This window comes from Mytilus californianus, unplaced genomic scaffold (genome assembly GCF_021869535.1).
Source record: "Mytilus californianus isolate M0D057914Y unplaced genomic scaffold, xbMytCali1.0.p SCAF_8, whole genome shotgun sequence".
NCBI lineage: Eukaryota > Metazoa > Mollusca > Bivalvia > Mytilida > Mytilidae > Mytilus > Mytilus californianus.
The window spans coordinates 59779571-59800761 of record NW_026262734.1 but is presented as its reverse complement, the minus strand read 5'-3'; the positions used below and the strand labels follow the sequence as shown (position 1 = coordinate 59800761).

The 21191-nt window shown below is 31.1% G+C and overlaps 1 long non-coding RNA gene across 2 annotated transcripts in view; it reads right to left on the bottom strand.

Moving 5' to 3' along the window:
* LOC127710730 (uncharacterized) overlaps nt 1-6432 on the bottom strand; it is a 40780-nt gene extending 34348 nt beyond the window's left edge. For both annotated transcript variants that reach the window (XR_007986304.1, XR_007986303.1), the window contains exons 1-2: nt 6301-6432; nt 1143-1314 (exon numbers count right to left, since the gene is read on the bottom strand). This is a non-coding gene — a long non-coding RNA (uncharacterized LOC127710730). The remainder of the gene's footprint in view (nt 1-1142; nt 1315-6300) is intronic.
* Between the last annotated feature and the right edge of the window lie 14759 nt (nt 6433-21191).

The window sequence follows — 21191 nt, the reverse complement described above, 5'->3', positions numbered from 1 at the left end:
CAGTATTTTGTGAGTTTCTTGAATCAAACATACCAACCGGTTCAAATTTACACACAATGATATTTTTTTAAATGCTTCAAAACAATGAGAGTTACTTTTTTAAAGGTAGACTTTAGGCATTGCAACCGCTTCAAGTATTTTTAACTAGTTGCTTATGCTTCATCATTTGTATCGACTTTTGAATTTTAAAAACTCAATATGTTACTACTGAGTTATTTTGTCCTAATCTATATTAGATTTTTTTAATTCAAGCGACAATCTTTTAAAAGTAAATAAATGAACAACATGAGATGTGGTATAAATGTAAATGTGATAGCAACCCAGCACCAGTAGAAGCAGAAAAAACCAAGTTAAACATCCATTTTTGGATAAAAAATCTTTGATTGATTATCAAAGGGTACTTGTACACATAAAAAGTAAAATAACAAAAATACCGAACTCCACGGTAAAGGAAAACGGAAATTCCTTTCTTAAATGGCAAAATCAAAAGCTCAAACACATCTAACGAATGGAAAACAACTGAGATATTCCTGCTTTAATAGCTTTATAGCTAGATAAACCTCTCACTTGTATGATAGTAGCATATAATTACATTATATTGAAAACCCTGTGTGAGCAAAACAAACAGAGATAATAGTTAAAAACGTCAAAAATTGCGATACAGCAGTCAAGATTGTAATATAACCTTAAACACTATAAAACAAAGAAATATTACAACAAAGACACACAAAACGGCATAAAGACAAAGTACATAAGGCAAAATGAAAAACAAGAACTCCAAATTGACCATATCACAATAAGACAATGGCGGGATGTATAAGTACCGATCCATTTCATTAACTAAGCAGAAGACATTTTAACAGAGAACGTTAAACACAATTGACACTACACACTGGAGTGTACTGGGTCAAGGGCGATGTATAACACATAACATTAGTTCCGAAATGACGCTTAAAAGGTAAACAACAACAACTTATTGTTTCTGATTAATGTATGTATACCTTTAATAGACTTTGTACTATATAGAGCTTAAGATATTGTAGAGAAAGCGGCATGTTACTTTATGCATGTATCACAGTTGTTACCGTTGGGTCGCATTTTATTATTAATATTCATGAAAGGTAAGTATAACAATTTCTTACCACATATGTAGGTAATTGCCACTTTAATGATTAATCCGAATTCCTTTTCTGCATTCTTTTCCACAACCAATAGAACAGCAAAGATATCCATTTTTACAACCAGTAGCTCCACATATGTCAGCGCAGTGGCCGACTCCACCTATGGGAACAGGTGGACATCTCAGTTTGTAGCCTGTTGAATAAATGTATTAATTGCGTATATATTGATATAAATTACAATGAGTAACGTGACTTGTTTCTGAATTTTGATTGTTTATACTTAGGAAATGTAGGATGTAACTCAGTTTTTTTTAGTTTAATATTGTTTTAATTGTTGAGACAAAAAAGTTCCTGGTAAATAAAACAAAACAGATTCTCGATTCAACGTTGCTAAAATGCAGTTCTTCATACTTTTGATTGTTTATACTTAGGAAATGTAGGATGTAACTCAGGTTTTTTTTTAATATATAATTGTTTTAATTGTTGAGACAAAACAGTTCCTGGTAAATAAAACAAAACAGATTCCCGATTCAACGTTGCTAAAATGCAGTTCTTCATACTTTACAAAATTTAAAAAAAAATGTAATTTAAAAAAATGTAGGTTTTGTCTCTGTTTAAAAATATGACTTGATGGAACTAATAACAGAGTGAAAGACCGTACGATGAGTTTGCGTTCAAGTGTACATTTAAGTAGCTAACGTAATGGCGTATAGCTAACGTATTATTTTATTCAAATGTACATAATTATACAGGTTATCTCCCTTACTTGAAGAGTGAGTGTTTTTTTGAGCTCCGATAAATTTTTCGATTTTCTATTGTAATATAGTCTTGAAGTCTATAACTTTTTGGATTTGTGTATGCATAGAGGAATTTCCTATTTGTTTCTTGTGTTTATAGGCATTTTCACACAGGCGATAGAGTGATTCTATTGATTGACATTTTGTATATGTGCGACATCTGAATTCAACTCATCAGTTTTTCAAAATGGCCAACATACAAAGAACACTAACAGTTCATTTTTATACTCTTGGTTTGAAGGGGATAACACACGATGAAATAATAAGGAACTTGAAAAACAAATAAAATAAGGGAGTGTTAAATCCATCCAACTGACTAAAAAAAGTTGTGTTGTTACTTTAAGTGACCTAGATGCCAAAGAAAGGTTAGTACAGTGTGAATTAACAATAAAAAGTAGAAGCGTCAAATATATTAATGTCGACAACACAATCGAACATAAAAATCAAAGACCTTCCAAATGAACTAAATGACTGCTATGTAGCTACACAAATGCTTCAGTATGGCAATGTCGTCCCGGGTTCAGTAAAGTGAGGATATATTCGATGAAAAAATATAGAAAATGGGTCAAGAAACATTCTAATCATTTATTATGTTCCGACAATACCAAACAAAACAACATTTAGGAGATATGCTGTCCGATTGATTGCCGACAATGGTCGTACAGATTGTGTTCATTGTAAACAAAGAAATCATCCTTCCTATGCTTGCAAAGATAAGCCAGATCATAGTAAATGCTGCTATAACTTTGCAGAAATAGCGCATTTTGCTAGCGACTATCTTACTGAATATAAATGTTCCTTCTGTAAAAAAAACCGTGCACGTCCGTAATGACTGCGTTGACTTTGAAAAGCGTGAAATGATAAAGTCTTATGGTTATTATGCTAATGATATTCTAGAAGGTAGAGAAGCACAAGAAAATAACAAAAATGAAATTCAGTTCATTGACCCCTTACATGTGGCAACCAACCATCTATAGACACCTGAAAAATACTTCACCAAATCAAAAGGGACAAACGTAATGTTAAGAGCTTTAGATTGTTTGAGAGTTGGTCGATTTGAGGACAATGCCTCTTTCAATGGTGCCTCCCTAGAAAAAAATATATTAGTGTTTGGGTGCGGCTTTTGAAAACCATTGTGTGAACTTCAATGGTTCATATGTAGGCAAGGTCATCATAAGCTTATGTACTAATGAATTAAGTTAAAACAACCACGATAGTGATCAAGTGAATGCTTTTGCAACACAAGCTATTGTTAAAATCAAACAAGCATTTCCGAATGCGGATATTGGACTTTGTGGTATCATTCCAAGAAAAGGGAACTGTAACCATATTCACACAGTAGATGAGACGGCTACAAAATTAATGTGAATAAGTTATTTGAAAAATTATGTCTCAAAGATGAAGTGCTGACCTATATTGATGTAGAACGCATTTTCACAAAAAATGGTACCGTGATGAAGGCGCTTTATAAAAAAAACCAGACACTAGTGGAGTTCATATCACAATTGAAAGGGCTCAAAAAGTTTGAGTCAAATAACGTGAATTTCTTCACCCTAAGCTGTCAAAAATCCAGCAGACCCCTCCTCCTGGGGACACCAAGCGCAAACCTAGTGACATATCGCTGACGCTTTTTGAAGAGAAAGGGAGTGAACAAATCAAAAAGGTTCTACAGATGAATCTCAGTGATAAGACACAAATGGAAATTACTATCCTTTTGTTACTTTTTATGTAAAACTATAAATAAAAATAAATAATGTTAATTGTACATATGTTTTATTTTTCTGAATTGCAGTTTTTGAATTATTATCATAGATTATTTTCTATATTAAGCTACTGTACTTCAATATGAATCGCTGTATTTGTATTGTTATATTTTTAGATAAACAATTTGAAATGTGTTCACTAATAGTGTATTGTTCTAATTAGTCAATGACTCGTAAAATTGAAAGTAAACATAAAACGGTAGTGTTGATCGTGAATGTTTGTACGGTTTCTCTGAAATTAAATCAACGAGGCATAGTGCTGTTAAAATGTAAATCAAATCGTGTACTGTAAAATAAAAAAAAAAACAATAAAGAATGTCGAATACATAACCTTGAAAGTAAACGGCTTGCGTAATAAAAAGAAACGTAATTTAGTTTTCAATTGATTTAATTTGTCTACAAGAAACACATTCCACAGTAAATGATACAATACAGTTGCAAAATGAATGGAAGATAAATAGGGCTATAAAAGTGCCTGGAATTGCGGAAACAGTGATTCTCGTGGTGTCGCTATTTTCATAAAACAGAAATTGTTCCGGCGAAGTTGTGTTTGATAATCCTAACTCGCAAAACGGTTGAATAATAAAATGCTGCATCAAAACTGAAAGTGCGTTTTATCATATATCAAATATATATGCCAACAATAATGGCCGTTAGAGGAAACGGCTTTTTGAATCGTTTCATAATTGTTTGGTAATTTTACAGATGACAGACAGTGTAGATTATTACAATATTTTGGTAGGGGATTTTAACTGTAACCTTGACAAAAAAAATGATAGAAATCCTTCTCATTCATGTGATGATATTGGTATCAGACAAATATGAAAAGGCCTCGGGTTCTAAACGTAAATACGAAAACACTAAGGAGATAAATATTGACTCAAATAAACGCAAACGACCTACTTTTAAAAAGATAAACTGGACAACAGATAACATAAAAACACTAGGTATTCACCATGGTTATAACATTGAGAATGACAAAATTTGGAAATAAATATTAGAAAAGGTACAAAATGTGATTAGTTGGATAGAAAGTAAATATATCAAATCGCTATATTCGATATTACAAGCCACAATCTAGTTGGAACGCAATAGGTAAATTTTGGTTAACAAAATATGATAAGAAATTTGTTGATGAATTTGTTCTGTGTAGATGTTCTGACCTTTCAGGGCTTGATATCAAAACCCTACAACATTATTACAAAAGCGTTTTGCAATCGTGGTCAAAATAGACAGGGATCACACAGGGAATGTATAACGAAATAGATGTAAAGAAACAGCGATTTTTTGGAAACTCAAATATTTTATTTCAAGGCAAGTCTTTATTTTATTATTCTTTTTCAAAAAGTCAAATAAAAACTATTGATGATATATGGGACGATAATACCAAAGATTTTAAATCATGCAATGAAATATACCAACAACTAACAGATAAACGTAACTTTTTCGGAATACTAGCGAGTTAAAAGTTCCATACCACAAACACTCTTGCAGATTAAAAAAAACAAAAAAAACAACGATGTTCAAAGCACCCAAAAAAAGCCACAAAATCAAAATTTCTGAATACTTTGAATTTCTAAATCCAGATAATTAAATCATTAAAACTAAAGATTTGACATTAAAATGTCTACAATAAACCATAAACAGAATTGAGACCCCTAAGTGTCAAACAAAATGGGAAAATTTGTATAGCGAGGATATAAATTTTGAAAAAAAATTGGTTAAATCTCAGTTAAATGGATATTAATAGAAAAAGTTAAAGAATTTCAATGGAAATGTATACATAGGATAATATGTACTGAAAAAAGACTACAAATAATGCATATGTCAATCGGAAAATGTCACTTATGTGATGGAAATAATAAATATTGACACTCTTGAGCATTTATTTAATCAATGTAACAATATTTAACCATTGATAGAAACAGTTGTCAGAAATTTACAACTTTCTAACTTAATAAATAACGAGGCACTTGTTAAAAAAATGTTCTATTAGGAATCTGTACAGATAATTCTAACAACACAATTGTTAACGCAATAATACTTTATTTTAAATGGGTTATTTGGAAAATACGGAATAAGGTCGATAGAATTAAACTGAATATGTAGTCTATACAGGTTTTGCTGAAATTGCAAATAAAAAACGATTTAAACTACTCTTGCTACGCTCGGATATATAGTATATATGCAGAGCAAAAATTGAACTCTTTATCGAAAAAATATAGGAAAATATACTTAGTACTACTGGTCTAAACTAAAGGTGTGTTCGATTCCAAAACTACTCTCAATTCTTTTCAAATTTCTGGAAATCCGACTTTCTCACGCTGTTTATTACTGAATTTCCGTAGTCGGCGTGTCATCTTATATAAAAGACGATCCTTTGACCCAATCTTATCAACACGTTAAAAGATATACACAGAGAAATGCGCTTCTTCGATGTTTCCAAAAGAACCAGTTGTAGATATTGGTTACCGACTAGAAGTTGTACAGTTTAATGCAGACCGGTAATTCAGTTAGTCCTATTTAGCGTACAACTGAATTTGCATCAACAGAATTAATCTAATGGACGACATTTTATGATTTGATTTTAATAAGAATACCTGAAAAAAATATACGTACCTTGAACCGACACTTCTGTGTTGAAAAGAAATATCAGAAACGCACAGATAAGAATTCTGCTGGTAAGTCTGAACATTGTGTAGTCTTAAGGCTGACGACAAAAAATTAATAATGATTGTAATCTGTAAGCTTTTTATACCTAATACATTACTTTTTAAACACTTAATTATTTGAGCATGAAAGAAAAATTAATGGGAAGTAAACATGTCCTAAAACTAATATTACATGTACATGTAGACACATTACAAATTAGCACACGCATCTTTGTATGTCATTTATAAGTATTTATTACGTTCATTAACCTGGAACACTGTCACCTTATGCCACCAATGTCAGTAAGACTCTTATTTTAGTTGAAAATACATTTAAATTTACGTTTTTTCATTGTTTAAAACGATGTGGTTTATATAAGGGGGTTTTCTCCAATAAAATTAATGTCTATCAAGTAACGACTCTTTTGAAAAACAGATAATTGTCATTCTCTCAAAGGCAACCTTTGGTACTCCATTTACTTTGGAATACATGGAAACGTATACAAAGGCACAATCAAAAATCAAAAGTCGAAGAAAAACACAACGGTATAGCAAAATAGTATTGCAGGAATGATACTTAGATATCATGTTAAAAATACTATTACAGTTTTTTTTCTTTTTGGGCAATTACAATTTTGAATATTAAGGTATAACTTGTGAGGTTGCACTTGAATTTTTTTTTTTTCATAATGCTAACATTTCAAGTGCTTAAAAGTTTTTTGTAGTTAAACAATATTTTACATTATCGTGTTACTACCATATACCTAGTATGATTTATAACATTTGTTATTTTTTCATTCATTGGTTGGACATATGTAAAGGAGAAGGAACTAGTTATCCTTTAAAGGCTAACAAGTAACCCCGAAGTGTTTTCTTGGTTGTTTTTGAAAAAAAAGAGAAAGACCTGGAAAAACATTTACGAATTACACTAGGTCATGTTAAAAAAGATGATATTGAAAATTCGTGATAAAATAAAAAGTCTACCAATTGTCATGTTTACAAATCCATGTAAATATTTTCTAACAACAAGTGTCTTTAGTATTCTATGACGTGTTCACATGTTCGGTGACTTTCTTGTTATTTCATTTGAAACATGTATAAAATAAATTATAAATAAACAGTCACTTCGAATATATCAACGACAAACGATATCGAAATATACAAGATTAATACTGTGCCGTTTTTTGCATTTACGTTGTCTTAAGCACTACTGTTAGTGGTCACATACCAAGTATGTGTATCACCTTTATTTTCGCTATGTTTTGTTGTGTGTGTGTGTCTGAATGTGAATGTGTTTGTGTCAGGCACACACAGTGTGTTATAAGGTTACGTATCAAAACCTAAGTAAAATTGGAGATAGAAATAAAACGAAAGATCCGTTATATAATGATGAATTTCCCAAACTAGATTATTTTTGATTGATGTAAAATGTTGTCTCATATACATGTTGATAATTCTGTAAGTGGGATTTTGAATTATCTGAATTAAAAGTTTTAATTTAATTCTGTTTGTGTTAAGGTTAGAATGCACCTTTTTTTCTGCTCAGTCTTGGATCAGATTTTCATAAATTAAAAAGTATAGCAAAAAATACCATACTCCAAGGCAAACCATAATAGGTTTGAGGAGTCCATAAAAACCAACCAAATCAAACGCTATCAATCAACGGAACGAGTGAAAAACAACTGCCATATTCCTGACTTGGTATAGACATTTCCCGAAGAGAATGGTGGCTTCAACTTGGTTTTATACATGTTATAGCTAACTAAACATCCCTCTTTTATGACAGTCGTTTATAGTTCAGTTATATTGACACAATTGGGTGAGCAACCCAAACAGACATAAAAGGTTAACGTGATAATACTTTGGATCCAGCAGCCCAAACTGTATAAACATACATATCAGACATACAACACAACTGACTCAAACATACAAATCAATCTAACAAAGACGCCAACAAAATGGTGTAGTAGACAGTAAATTGTTAGAGTGCAGATTGGTGTGTTAAACCCTAACTCCAGGTATAGATGGGTGCAGTCCTTACCTGTACAGCTAGGTAATTTGAAAACCAGACGTTATAGCTGGTGAAAGTTGTCTTGGAAAAGGGGGTATGACTACGCCAACCTGTGCTAGAACAGTTAACTTAAAAAGCAGACTTGCTACTAAGACTGTTTTATTACGGCCCGAAAAGTTAACTTTATGACAGGTCCAATATTGAAATGAACTCTGGACGAAGTTAACTTTGCCAAAACCATTCCTTCACACAAGCTAACTAGTGACCAGGTCTGCTATTAAAAACAAACATGTTTAATCCCGCCACATTCTGTATGTATGTGCCTGTCCCAAGTCAGTAGCCTGTAATTCAGTGGTTGTCGTGTGTTGCCGTGTTACATATTCGTTTTTCGTTCATTGTTTTGTACATTAATCAGGCCGTTAGTTTTCTTGTTTGAATTGTTTTACATTGGTCATTTTGGGGGCTTTTATAGCTGACTAAGCGGTATGGGTTTTGCTCATAGTTGAAGGCCGTACGGTGACCTACGACTGTTAATTTCTGTGTCATTTGGTATCTTGTGGAGAGTTGTCTCGTTGGCAATCATACCACATCTTCTTTGTTATATTGATCTGGACGGCTCTGTCCGAACCAGACCTGTTCTTATAAAAGTTAACTTTAGTCTGGTCTGCTCTAAGATAAAGTTAATATTATCCAAAGTTAACTAGCACACAGGGTCGCTTTGATTGATAAATATCGTTTGAGTATCGACTTCCGATCAGTGAAAATATAGGACAGATTAAAGAGCAGACCTGTCTCTATGACTGACAGAACTGGTCTGTCAAATAGCAGACTTGTCCACAGGACAGGTTAAGAGCAGACCTATTTACAGTTCGGTCTGGTCAAGCTGACCTGTCCTCAGGTCTGGTCTACAGCAGTCTTAAAAAAGGAAACCAGGTCTGATAAGGATAAAGTTAACATGCAGGTCTGCTAATTTTTTTCTAAAGTTAACTTAGAGAGCAGTCATAAGGTATTTGTGTAGAACTTTGTCCGCCAACCGGCGGTGGTCATAGACATTTTTGTTGTTCAAACGATCGTGGTAACGTTTGTGACAAAGGCATTCGGAAATGCTATTAAATCTCGTACAAGGCCATATGGTAAGAGTATGTAGAACCACATTTTTTTTTACACTTTACAACATTCTTTGTGTTCGTTGATTTTGTCGAGTTATTACCCTTATATATAAGACATGTAAGAAAAATGTACTAAACAAAAAGTACTTTTTTGTATATCAACATCGACTCTCTTTGTTGATAATTTAACCCATTTTGCTTTTTTGACGTTAAATATAGATAAAGAAAAAAACAAATAAATGTGAAATGTAAATGTAAAAATAGAAAAAAAATTCAGGAAGACAAGATCTTAAAATTTATCAACATAGTCGAAAATATCTGTTGACTCCTTATATCATTATTAAACTTAAATGACGATGTTAACTCCCTGTATTTTTTTATCTTTTGGGCAAACACTTAACGATAGTACAAACTTTAAGAGCTTGAAAAAACTAAAATTCCACACAGTTGTGTCAAATACAGTAATTCCTTCGTACTGAAACTGTGAATAGCAGAGACGATTAAAAACAAAAAAAAATATAAATAAGTCAACAATCTAAAATAATCAATCCATTTATTTTAGGAGTGAAGTTCCATGAAATAAGATATCAATCCCTTTTTGTGTTTTTGAAAAAAAAAACATATAGCAAATTAACTCATTATGGATACCAGGATTAGAATTTTGTACGCCAATCGCGCGTTTCGTTTCCAAAAGACTCATCAATGACACTCGAATCAAAAACGTTATAAATGTATAGCAAATAGAAAGACACAGTAAACAGAGAAAACGATCAGAACACTACGATAAAAAAAAGGTTTTAGTTAGGGATTACATTCGAATCTACAATGTTTGAGAAGGGCTGTTGTTGAAGATGCACATAGAACCAGATGAGTATCGCAAGCCCTTTACATTCTCTAATTCAAATATTGGAAATACTGGCAATTGACATTTGATATCCTTTTTTATTACAACAATGAAATATTTTAAAACATCAGGTTTGTTTGTCCTGATTGTTTTGTAATTGGTTAATAGCTGACATGTACACCTAACTGTTTACCTGTGTATGGGATATCTTTAACAGATTGCATTATATTGTCAAACTTGTATGCAGCATTGATAAAAATAAAACCATATAAAGATTATTAATTTGTGAACACTCTTCTGAAAATAAAAAAAAATGTAGTGACGAACACATAAATAAACATATATGTACATTTATTGATACAAAGAAGAAAGCTGCACCTATGATTACATTAGTATTTCTTGATATACACATATGCCAGGCGAAATAAACATACCTTTGACAACATGATCAAGTTTGCTTTATTTGCCTAATATTTTTGTATCAAGAAATGTAATTTGTTTTTATTTTGCTTTCTTTTTGTTTATATAGGGTTTGTAAAACTACTTCTTAAAATAAAAAAATCACAAACAATTAAGAACGAATATTAAATTTTCATTTGGAAATAAGGTAAAAAAAGCGAATGGGAATTGTGAAAGTGCAATAAATATAAAACCAAATCACCAGTTGCTCCATGACGTTTTGAAAATTGAAATTGTGTTATATTCTCTCATAAATGCATATATGCGCTTCATGAATGATGCAATATGTTATGAAAAAGTAAATCTGCCTTAAACGTAATTATTTGTCAAAGAATCAGTAGACATAGTCTTGACAAGTCCAAAGATGGATGAAAGCGATAGACAATACAAAAATGAAAAAAGTTTTCTTGCTTTTTAATTTCTATTTATATAATTCTGTACACTGTTTCAAAAACTTATACGTATATATATATCGGTGAGCTGAATTTGCCAATCTTGCAATACCTATAGTTAACCCATTTCTCTGACGTCAGTCTATTGTTCTTACAGTAGATTATTTTTCAAGAATCCACTGACCACTTCGCTAACTTAAGATAACTTATTTTATAACTTTAAACTTTTAACTTACGATTTTTTATCCTCTCAAAAACGAGTGGCATAAGAAGGGTTCGAACTCGCGCGTATTTTCTTCATAATCAGTAGAGTCTTCAGTCTATGCATGATACCACTATACCACGAGTGCTGACATAAATCAAAATTTAAATAACACTCATAAAGCGCACAACTGTCAATACATGTCAATAAACTGTATGTCTCAGAGATAATTCGCTTTTGTTATCTAATAAAATATATATACTATGTCTGGATTTGTTCATGTTCTTTTCAAATTTATTTAAATTGTTTTATTTTGGGCGTTATTTTTTAAGGAAGATTATGTTCTACATTTGAACGTTCTTGATTATAGTTATATAGCAGTATGGAAATATCTTAAAACAGAGTTTATTTACGATGTCAGGTTTGAACATTGGTCGATTTTAAACATCGTTATAATGAACCGATGGGTCTTTATACGATTGTGGCTATTACACACTAGTTCTAAACACTAGAGAATCAAGGAATTGTATATATTAGTGCAATTCCTTGATAAAATAAACATTCATATGCCCATTACACTTGTCATTTTTAACGTACAAGGACTTTTCCTTTTTATCATAGCAAATACTTACTTATGGTTTTAGTCTTATATTGATATCGTACTATCAATATTTTTTTCTTTGTTTGATTATAAATGGTCCAAATATACATCACGTCAACATTGAACGGACTCTAATTTGAATAAAGTGTGATATATAAGCTACGACCGTAAAACTACTTCTTTAAATTGTAAAACCAGAAACAAAATCATCGCCTTTAAATGAAAATGAAGTATATAATACCTCTAAGATTAAAACAATATTTTTGTCGAGAAAAAAATTACAATAAAAAAATTTCAATTCGGGTATAAGGTTTGAACTTGGCACTGTTAATGTCACAGTTATGTTTTTCGGTACCAACGACTAGACGATCACGGCTATGAACAGCTTGAATGTAAGAGTAAAAAATTTACATAATTATACATTGTACATCTGTAGCAAGAGCAATTCTGCTGGAGATTCAGAATGCGTACCACAGATAATACTAGTTTATTGACTGGTTTACGATGGATGCCAAATGTAATAACGTTAAAAATAATCTAAACTTAATGAAAGGGAAACAGTTTAAACAAAATTCATGTATAATTGTTCAAAAAAGACCTTAAGCAATTATTATTTTATTTATTTCGGAAAGCATCATTAACTGGAGCATCATGAAATTGTAGTATTATGGCAACTACGCTAAATATATGTATTTGACTTAGTACGGTTAAATTGTAGACAAACCTTAATCAGCTGTGAACAATAGCAGATTGCTAAATACTATATATGTAAATTTCAAAGGTTTCTAAATTTTGGTAATTACAATTTTTTAACTATTCAAAAAAAGATAAATAAATTCTGTATATTTATATATGTCTTTTTGAATAAATCATAAATACCAAAATCTATATAATTTAAATACTTTGTAATGATAAAGCATTAAATGAAATATAAATATACAAGTATGAAATCTGGTAATAAAAAGGGGAGCTAACAACCCATTTAAGTTATATTAAACTTATGTTAACTTAAATATAGACGTGAACCGTGTGGATATAATCATTTCCAGCTATTATAAAATAAAAAAGACAAAATACGAAATTATTTTTATGAAATTCCGTTGATTAATTGTCAAAACATAAAACAGACAGTCGTTTTACTAGAAATAGGTTAAGCTAGAGAATTGATAAGAAGTAGTGGATTCGGAAACAATAATCAACTTGCGACTAAAGTCGCTCGTTGATTATCGTTTACGAATCCACTACTTCTTATCAATTCTCTACTACGTCTTTTTCTCTATCGTCAAAAATTTGGCGTATACCCTCTCTTTTCAATTTATCTATCAACAGTCCCAACTAAGCCACACTTCTATGTCTCTACATTCAATAAGTATTAAAATGCAAATTTACAAGACAGAATTCCAAGACATACCAATTTCACCAAGTACTTTATCCAAAGACGAGTTGCTTAATATAATAACATTAATGGTACCAATTTTACTGCACCAGATGCATATGCTGACAATAAATGTCTCCTCAGTGATGATCGGGTCGAAAATATTTGAAAATCTAAAAATTATTCAACACTTGAAGAGCTAGTCAAACCAAAAAGGAGAATAGGTATAGCCAATGCAGAGCTGGAACTTTGCAAGAGGGAGATACATTCCTAAAGTTCAATTAATTTCCTAAATTTTGTAACAGCAAAGTCCAAATACAGAATATCCGTATTTTCAGTAATATAATTATAATTGTGTATGATGCCGAATTCAATGTGCGCGCCACGACGTTTTGGATGTATATTATATATATATATTACGTACGCTCGACACCAATGGTATGGAAAGTGTAAAGTGTGAGGTTTGTTAACATACATAAGAGCCAAAGATGAGCATTCAACATAGTTTTTTCTCAATATATCATTGCCCTTTATATATATAAACATATACATGATATACTTAAAAGTATTGTTAATATTTTCTTACCTATATATAGTTTAAGTAATATATATTATTTTTTGTAGGTCATAAATGAAAACAAAGAACAGACAAAACGAAAGTGACAGAATGATGGACTATTATGTTTTCTTTACATGTTCCTCATTTAAGATGTTTGCAAAACTCTTTTTTCAATTTTAACGAAGTCTCAGAAGCAACACTTATTCTTGCAGCGCCGACGATTGTATAAGTTTGTGATTACAATGTTCGTCAGTTAAAGGGGAACCACTAATAGTAAGTCGAGGATATTTGGTATGCAGTTGTACTATGTGTTCATCTAGTAATTGATCCGGAGATTATATGTCACCACCTCTCAGTCATGGTTTTTTATGTTAAAACTTCTGTTTATTTGGATCATACAGTTTGTGATGAGGTCAGTGTAAGTGAAACAACTAATTATAAGTCAGTGATGGCTGGTTTGAAGGTGTATTACATTTGTATTACAGAAACATCTCGTTGCTATTTGAATTATCTAACCTCGCCCTTCATCGTTCATTGAGTTTAACTATTTTACATATTTTATTTGTTAAAATCTTGTTAAAAGGTAAGATGGAAGCACTTATTAATTGTAAGTCGATGATATTTTGTATGCAGTTGTACTAGCATTGATATATATAATATCTATTGGTAAATTATTTGGCTTTTGTTTCCCTAGTACATCAATTACGATAAAAATTGTCTTCCTAGGATATACATTAAACTTCCTTTTTTGTTCACCCTTTTTATTTTACAAAATGTACAACGAGTCGTACAGTGCTGCCTTGAGTTTAAAGTTTGCTTTATATTATGGAAATTACTCACAGACGATACATATATCGGTGGCAATAGCTTTTTATTACTAGAATGTACTGCAAAAAAGAAGTAAATAGTCATGCACATACTCAAAATATGAATAGCTACTCACGTTGTGGAATAAAACTCCACAATACATGTAGTAAATGCAAATAACCAATTTCGTGCGACCAAAGCGCTTTTCTAGGAACATTCGAAACAAAACATTTAAAATCCAAGATTGTATAATACCTAAACACGCAAAGAGCTTTATGATCAAAAGAGGATTAAAATATCCATATTAATCTAAGGTCACCCTTCCCTGAGTGAATTGAAACCTTAAGGTTATTTTCTTAATAATTTCTTGATTTATCAACGTAGAATTTTAGAAAATATAAATTGTTCAAAATCATGTCAGTACCAAAGCAGTGATTAATGAGTTGATGATACCCACTGTGACTAACAGTCCACAAGCACTGGTATCGACCCAGTGCTAGAAAATGATATTAACACTTTAGTAATGTCGTGCGTCCGACCGGCCTTTCTGGATTTACCTTCATCGAGATTGCTCACCCCTAAACAGTTAAACGTCAAGGATTAAACATACCTCAAATGTAAAGAGCTATATGGTAATAAAGGCTCTTTTCATTGACAAAAATGTCAGCTTACTAGAAAGTTGGTACCAAATAAAGCCTAAACTGAGTAAATCAAAAATATGCAACACAGAAATATCATAGTAATACTGTTGAATATTCCTCGAAAGTTTACCTTAGTAATGAAAACAAACCCATAGAAATAAAGCAGAAAAACGAACGATAAACAACAGTAAAATACAGACCCCTCAATAGAAAAACAGTACACCAATTATTGATATTGTTTGAAACAGTACACCATAAAAAAAAAAAGAAGAAACGCTTTATTTTACGCTTTTTATTTGCGCAGTGTGTTCTACAGTTGACAGAGATGTGGTACAGTCCTTGGATAGTGTAAACTTCCCACTTACACCATACACCATTACACCATTCACCATACACCATTACACCATACACCTTGTGCCATTACACCATACACGTTACACCTTTGCACCTAACACCTTACACATTACACCATACACCATTCCCCATTCTATCTACACGATCTGAAATTACCCATAATGCAATTGAATTTCAAAGAAAGCGTGCGACTACAAAATTATTTATTTGTTTTTAAAAAACGAATTTTGATCACAATATCGTAAATTAATATATAAAATTAAATCCTCCGTGGTCATGCCTATGATGGTTATAAAACAATACAGATTAAATATATATACATGTATTTGTAAATAAAGTACGCATAAAACTTTGCATGAATGCAAACTTTATCCGCGATCTGCCTATCTATAAATTAAAAACGATATTGGTAACAATGCTATTATTATCGGTTTTAAAATTTAGCGTAAATCTTATAAACTTTGTTTTCAGATAAAATCGACAAACAATGCCAACAACGAATAGTACTTAGATCATATAAAATAATCATGATAAATGAAATCAATATTAGTGTACAGTTAATCATGCTTATGGCCGCGTAATATTAATAATATTTCTTTTTCTACACCAATCAACAGTGCAAGTATGCATGTCCTTTTTTTATTCAAATAATTGAATCATCGCAAAAAATCAGTAGTTTTTACATCTCAGACTGGCTCCAATATAACATTTGTTTTTACTGTCTCAAGAACATATATATATTATCTGTATTTTAGATACTTCAGGCCAGAGACATATATACACATATGTGTATATATGTCTCTGTTCAGGCTGACTGGTACATGTACAACAAAATTATTTTAACGCATCAAACAAAACTGACCATATTTGCACTTAATTATAAAATTGAGAATGGAAATGGGGAATGTGTCAATCTGTTAATTTATATAGGGTTAAACAATTTGGAAATATTTTTGTCCTCTTTTTATTTAAAAAATATTGTCTCGCAACAAAATTTCAGTACTTTTGATACCTCAGGCTGACTCATATAACAAAATTATTTTAACGCATCAACCAAAACTGACCATATTTTCACTTTATTATGTAAATCTATATATAGCCGCAAAGTAAATCAGCAATAGTTTGATGTCAGGATGGATTGTATAATACAAATGACAGCAACATTGCAATACAACATGTACAATGACAACAAACATTTGTCCCCATCAATCTAGATAGCCAGCATGTCCTCTTTTTATTCAAAATATTGTCTCGCAACAAAATTTCAGTAATTTTGATACCTCAGGATGACTCATATAACATTATTTTAACGCATCAACCAAAATTGACCATATTTGCACTTTATTATGTATATATATGCCACATAGTAAATCAGCTATATTTTATTGTCAGAATGGATTGTGAAATAGAAATGACAGCAACATTGCAACACAATGACAACAAAAAATTGTCCCCATCAATCTAGATTGCCAGCATGTCCTCTTTTTGTTCAAAATATTGTCTCGCAACAAAATTTCAGTAATTTTGATATCTCAAAATGACTCATATAACAAAATTATTTTAACGCATCAACCAAAACTGACCATATTTGCACATTATTATGTATATATATGCCACATAGTAAATCAGTTATATTCTATTGTCAGAATGGATTGTAAAATAGGAATGACAGCAACATTGCAACACAATGACAATAAAAAATTGTCCCCATCAATCTAGATTGCCAGCATGTACTCTTTTTATTCAAAATATTGTCTCACAACAAAATTTCAGTAATTTTTATACCTCAGGCTGACTAGTATACCAAATTATTTTAACGCATCAACAAAAAATGACAATTTTTGCACTTTATTATGTATATCTATATAGCCACACGTAAATCAGCAATATCTTGATGTCAGGATGGATTGTTTAATAAAAATGACAGCAACAGTGCAATACAATGACAACAACAACAAATTTGTCCCAATCAATCTAGATAGCCATTATATCCTCTTTTTATTCAAAATATTGTCTCGCAAGAAAATTTCGGATGTTTTGATACCTCAGGCTGACTCATATAACAAAATTATTTTAAAGCATCAACCAAAACACACCATATTTGCACTTTATTATGTAAATCTATATAGCCGCATAGTAAATCAGCAATATTTTGATGTCAAGATGGACTGTATAATACAAATGACAGGAACATTGCAATACAATGACAACACAAATGTGTCCCCATCAATCAAGATAGCCAGCATGTCCTCTTTTTATTCAGAATATTGTTTCGCAAGAAAATTTCAGGAGTTTTGATACCTCAGGCTGACTTAAATTGTATAACAAAACTATTTTAAAGCATTAACCAAAACTGACCATATTTGCACTTTTAATATTATGTATATCTATATAGCCACATAGTAAATCAGCTATATTTTATTGTCAGAATGGATTGTATAATACAAATGACAGTAACATTGCAACACAATGACAACAGAAATTATCCCCATCAATCAAAATAGCCAGCATGTCCTCTTTTTATTCAAAATATTGTCTCGCAAGAAAATTTCAGAAGTTTTGATACCTCAGGCTGACTTAAAGTGTATAACAAAATTATTTTAAAGCATTAACCAAAACTGACCATATTTGCACTTTTAATATTATGTATATCTATATAGCCACATAGTAAATCAGCTATATTTTATTGTCAGAATGGATTGTATAATACAAATGACAGCAACATTGCAACACAATGACAACAAAAATTATCCCCATCAATCTAGATTGCCAGCATGTCCTCTTTTTATTCAAAATATTGTCTCGCAAGAAAATTTAAGTAGTTTTGATACCTCAGGCTGACTTGTACAGTATAACTCAATTATTTTAAAGCATTAACCAAAACTGACCATATTTACAATTTTAATATTATTTATATCTATATAGCCACATAGTAAATCAGAAATATCTTGATGTCAGGATGGATTGTATAATACAAATGACAGCAACAGTGCAATACAATGACAATAAAAATTTGTTCCGATCAATCTAGATAGCCATTATGTCCTCTTTTTATTCAAAATATTGTCTCGCAAGAAAAGTTCAGATGTTTTGATACCTCAGGCTGACTCGTATAACAAACTGATTTTAAAGCATCAACCAAAACTGACCATATTTGCACTTTATTATGTAAATCTATATAGCCGCATGGTAAATCAGCAAATTTTGATGTCAGGATGGATTGTATAATACAAATGACAACAAAAATTTGTCCCCATCAATCAAGATAGCCAGCATGTCATCTTTTTATTCAGAATATTGTCTCGCAAGAAAATGTCAGTAGTTTTGATACCTCAGGCTGACTTGTATAACAAAATTATTTTAAAGCATCAACCAAAACTGACCATATTTACACTTTTAATATTATGTATATCTATATAGCCACATAGTAAATCAGAAATATCTTGATGTCAGGATGGATTGTATAATACAAATGACAGCAACAGTGCAATACAATGACAATAAAAATTTGTTCCGATCAATCTAGATAGCCATTATGTCCTCTTTTTATTCAAAATATTGTCTCGCAAGAAAAGTTCAGATGTTTTGATACCTCAGGCTGACTCGTATAACAAACTGATTTTAAAGCATCAACCAAAACTGACCATATTTGCACTTTATTATGTAAATCTATATAGCTGCATGGTAAATCAGCAAATTTTGATGTCAGGATGGATTGTATAATACAAATGACAACAAAAATTTGTCCCCATCAATCAAGATAGCCAGCATGTCCTCTTTTTATTCAGAATATTGTCTCGCAAGAAAATTTCAGTAGTTTTGATACCTCAGGCTGACTTGTATAACAAAATTATTTTAAAGCATCAACCAAAACTGACCATATTCTCACTTTTGATATTATGTATATACATGTATATATAGCCGCATAGTAAATCAGCAATAGTTTGATGTCAGGATGGATTGTATAAAACAAATGACAGCAACATTGCAATACAACATGTACAATGACAACAAAAATTTGTCCCCATCAATCTAGATTGCCAGCATGTCCTCTTTTTTATTCAAAATATTGTCTCGCAACAAAATTTCAGTAATTTTTAAACCTAAGGCTGACTCGTATAACAAAATTATTTAAAAAAAACAACCAAAACTGACCATATTAGCACTTTATTATGTAAATCTATATAGCCGCATAGTAAATCAACAATATTTTGATGTCAGAATGAATTGCATTATACAAATGACAGCAACATTGCAACACAATGACAACAAAAATATGTCCCCATCAATCTAGATTGCTAGCATGTCCTCTTTTTTGTTCAAAATATTGTCTCGCAACAAAATTTCAGTAATTTTGATACCTCAGGATGACTCATATAACAAAATTATTTTAACGCATCAACAAAAAATGACCGTTTTTGCACTTAATTATGTATATCTATATAGCCACACGTAAATCAGCAATATCTTGATGTCAGGATGGATTGTATAATACAAATGACAGCAACAGTGCAATAGAATGACAAAAACAACCTATTTGTCCCAATCAATCTAGATAGTCATTATATCCTCTTTTGATTCAAAATATTGTCTCGCAAGAACATTTCAGATGTTTTGATACCTCAGGCTGACTCATATAACAAAATTATTTTAAAGCATCAACCAATACAGACCATATTTGCACTTTATTACGTAAATCTATATAGCCGCATAGTAAATCAGCAATATTTTGATGTCAAGATGGACTGTATAATACAAATGACAGCAATATTGCAATACAATGACAACAAAATATGTCTCCATCAATCTAGATAGCCAGCATGTCCTCTTTTTATTCAAAATATTGTCTCGCAAGAAAATTTCAGTAGTTTTGATACCTCAGGCTGACTTGTATAACAAAATTATTTTAAAGCATCAACCAAAACTTACGATATTTGCACTTTTAGTATTATGTATATCTATATAGCCACATAGTAAATCAGTAATATTTTATTGTCAGGATGGATTGTATAATACAAATGACAGCAACATTGCAACACAATGACAACAAAAATTATCCCCATCAATCTAGATTGCCAGCATGTCCTCTTTTTATTCAAAATATTGTCTCGCAACAAAATTTCAGTAATTTTGATACCTAAGGCTGACTATTATAACAAAATTATATAAACGCATCAACAAAAACTGACCATATTTGCACTTTATTATGTATATCTATATAGCCACATAGTAAATCAGAAATATCTTGATGTCAGGATGGATTGTATAATACAAATGACAGCAACATGGCGATCGATACATTGACAACAAAAATTTGTCCCCATCAATCTAGATAGCCAGCATGTCCTCTTTTTATTCAAAATATTGTCTCGCAAGAAAATTTCAGTAGTTTTGATACCTCAGGCTGACTTGTATAACAAAATTATTTTAAAGCATCAACCAAAACTGACCATATTCTCACTTTTAATATTATGTATATACATGTATATATAAACGCATAGTAAA